This window comes from Leucopleurus acutus (assembly GCF_964270905.1).
Source record: "Leucopleurus acutus genome assembly, chromosome: 4".
In the NCBI taxonomy this organism is placed as follows: Eukaryota; Metazoa; Chordata; class Mammalia; order Artiodactyla; family Delphinidae; genus Leucopleurus; species Leucopleurus acutus.
The window spans coordinates 113,297,762-113,301,396 of NC_139146.1; the positions used below are offsets into that span (position 1 = coordinate 113,297,762).

The 3,635-nt window shown below is 47.2% G+C and overlaps 1 pseudogene across 1 annotated transcript; it reads left to right on the forward strand.

Annotated features, from left to right (window-relative positions):
* Positions 1-761: 761 nt before the first annotated feature.
* On the forward strand, positions 762-2,526 carry LOC309961141 (Y-box-binding protein 1-like; annotated as a pseudogene). The gene is made up of 2 exons: positions 762-776; positions 1,352-2,526. The product of its transcript is annotated as a Y-box-binding protein 1-like (transcript).
* The last annotated feature ends 1,109 nt before the right edge of the window (positions 2,527-3,635 follow it).

Genomic DNA, 3,635 nt, shown 5'->3' on the forward strand with positions numbered 1-3,635 from the left:
ACCTCCATGTGTTCACCAGCCCGGAAGCTCTCCGAACCCCAGACTATTGGAGTTTCATAGAAGCTTCATCACGTAGGCTTGAGTGATCATTAACTCCATTTTCAGCCCTTTACCCTTCTCAAGAAAACGAGGGGCAGGGCTGAAAATTCCAAGCTTCTAATCATGGCTTTGTCTTTCCAATGACCAGCCCTCATCCAGGAGCCACCCAGAGTCACCTCCTTAGCAAAGACCAAATATTAGGACAAAAGATACTCCTAATGCTCTTACCACTTAGGAAATTACAAGGGTTTTAAGAGTCCTGTGCCATGAATGAGGGGCAGAGACCAATATATATGTTTTCTGTTACCTCACCAGGGATTCACTGTGTACCTTGTCATAAAAAAGGATAGCTACTAAACCATTGTGAAAGTCAATGTAAATGTTATACATCTCTAAATTCCTAGTCCAGTTCCCTAGTCAGAGTAGGTACATGACAAATCTTAATGACGATTATTTGTAAAGTGGGGTTGTAGATCTTTCCTGCCCTTTGCACCAAATAGGTTGATGTAAGGAGCACAGGAAATAATGCTTGGAGCTACTGTGAAAAGTATTGAATGCTATTCAAACGTGATGTAGAATTGATAGTAAAATTATCATTTTTGTTGTATATATGAATCAAGGACTTACTGTGTGCTGAGTACTATGCTAGATATTTTAGATCTCATTTATTCTCAGAGCGTGGTTATATGTGTCAATGTTATCGCCATTTACAGATGAGGAAAATGACGCTCAGAAAGGTTAGGCCCAAGGTTACACAGCGGGAAAACCAAGGTGTAGGATCTAGGTCAGATGGTATTTGTGCATGAGTGAGTATGAAGAAACGTAAGAACATGAAGGGAGTGGTGATCACTGGACAGAACCCTGCAAAGAGAAAGGAACTTTGAGATAATGAAAGACTCCAAGGAAAGCTCTCCTCCAACCCCTCTACTCTCATCCTTCTTGCCTCCTATGCATTGGGCCAGCTGGTAGCTGCTAAAAGTATGTTTCTGATGATTCTGATGGAACGTGGTTATCTCAAGATGGAAGGTTGTTACTGACCCTTCCAAAGAACTGCAATATTTATTTAAATGTTTAAATACTACATGAGAATGAGAGGGGCTGTATAGGGCACAGGACAGTGCGTGGTTTAGTGCACGGGCCCTGAGGTCATGCTGCCCAGATCTGTGACTGTAGGCAAATTACTTGACCTTGCTAAGTCACCTCTTCCTCGCCCTTAAAATGGGGACAGTGGTAGTTCCTATCTCATAAAGTTATTTTGATCATTAAACAAGAAAACATTTAAAAGGTGGTTAGCACAGAGTTCTATCGGTAGCGGGAGCGGAGAGCGGACCCCGAGAGAGCCCCGAGCAGCCTCACCGCTGCCGCCGGCCTAGTTACCGTCCCAGCCCGGGAGGAGCCGCAGCTGCCGCAGGGGCCCCCAGTCACCGTCGCCGCAACCACAAGCAGCGAGGCCGAGACCCGGCAGCCGCCCGCCGCCCCCCGCCCTCAGCGCTGCCGACCCCAAGCCCCGCACGACGGGCAGCGGCGGCGCCGGGCGCGGCGGCCCGGGCGGCCTCACACCGGCGGCGCCTGCCGGCGGAGACGAAAAGACCATCGCATCGAAGGTTTTGGGAACAGCAAAATGGTTCAGTGTGAGAAACGGGTGTGGTTTCATCAACAGGAATGACACCGAGGAAGATGCATTTGTTCACCGGAGTGCCATAAAGAAGAAGAACCCCAGGAGGCACCTTCGCGGTGTAGGAGATGGGGAGACCGTGGAGTCCGATGTCGTTGAAGGAGAAGAGGGTGCGAAGCAGCAAACGATGCAGGCCCTGGAGCGGTTCCAGCGCAAGGCGGTAAACGTGCCGCACACCGCGACCACTAGAGCCGCTCTCCACGTCGCAGCGGTCCTCCACGTCGCAGCGGTCCTCCACGCAACCTCCAGCAGAAGTACCAGAAGAGTGAGAGTGGGGAAAAGGCGGAGGGATCCGAGAGTGTCTCCGAAGGCCAGGCCCGACAGCGCCGGCCCTACCGCAGGCGCAGGCGCCCACCTTACTGCATGCGGAGACCCTATGGGCGTCGAGCACAGCGTTCCAGCCCTCCCGTGCAGAGAGAGGTGATGGAGGGTGCGGACAACCAGGGTGCAGGAGAACAAGGTAGACCAGTGACACAGAATATGTATCGGGGTTATAGACCACCGTTCCGCAGGGGCCCTCCTCGCCAAGGACAGCGCAGAGAGGACGGCAGTGAAGAGGATATGGAAAATCGAGGACATGAGACCCAAGGTCAGCCGCCCCCTCAACGTCGGTACCGCCGCAACTTCAATTACCGACGCAGACGCCCAGAAAACCCTAAACCACAAGGTGGCAAAGAGACAAAAGCAGCAGATCTACCAGCTGAGAATGCGTCCGCTCCCGAGGCTGAGCAGGGCGGGGCTGAGTAAATGCTGGCTTACCATCTCTACCATCATCCGGTTTAGTCATCCAACACGAAGAAATGAATATGAAATTCCAGCAATAAGAAATGAACGAAAGATTGGAGCTAAAGACTAAAGTGCTTGCTTTTTGCCTGTTGACCGGATAACTAGAACGATCTGCGTTACCTATGCAGCATGGGGTTTTTATTATTTTTACCTAAAGACGTCTCTTTTTAGTAATGACAAACGTGTTTTTTTTTTTTTTTTAAAAAAGCCTGGTTTTTCTCAATACATCTTTAAAGGTTTTTAAATTGTTTCATATCTGGTCAAGTTGAGATTTTTAAGAATCTCATTTTTAATTTGTAATAAAAGTTTACAGCTTGATTTTTTCAAAAAAGCCAACAAACTGCAAGCACCTGTTAATAAAGGTCTTCAATTAAAAAAGAAAAAGATGGTTCGTATAGTGCTTAGCGTATGGTAAGCCCTCAAAAACTGTTAGCCCAGATCATATTATTATTAGGGTATTATTCAAGGGCCATGTTTTTTATTGCCTCCAATTTCCACAAGGTGGCAGGTCGAGTTCAAAGTGGACCCCATGGCTCTGTGTCCCAAAGGCAAAACCTATTTTAATTGTTTCAGAATAACTGGGACAATTATGAATTGTTCAGAAACATCTTCATTGTCTATAGAATGTTTGTCACGGTCCAGGCATCTTACTGTTGCTGAAAAACCCTTCTTAATGGATCATTTAATTTAATCCTCTGTTTCTCACGATTCCCGGCACCGTCTGCATTTACATGAAATGTATATTAACTCTTCCAGGGGTCACCTGGCTGAGTACATTCAAGTCATCTCGTTATGCACTAAGTTTAGTCCCTGGAAGACTGTGAAGAGGAGACAACGAGCAAGCTGGAAGGAGTCCTGGTCTCTGTGACTGGTGAACTGCAGAAGGCAGGAGATCTGTACACCTCATCTTAGAGTGACAGGGTGTTTGCTCATGAGGAGCTATGACAGGGCATTTTGAGGGAAATGTTTAAATAGTAGAATTCAGACTTTTCTTCTATGTATCTATCCTCTTTTTCCATTTCCCTAATTTCACATCATATTGCTAACCTCCAATTTCTACAATTTTACTTTGTCTTTAACACATTGGTTTTGGGGTCAGATCAAACTGGGTCCAAATCCTGACTCCACTACCCAT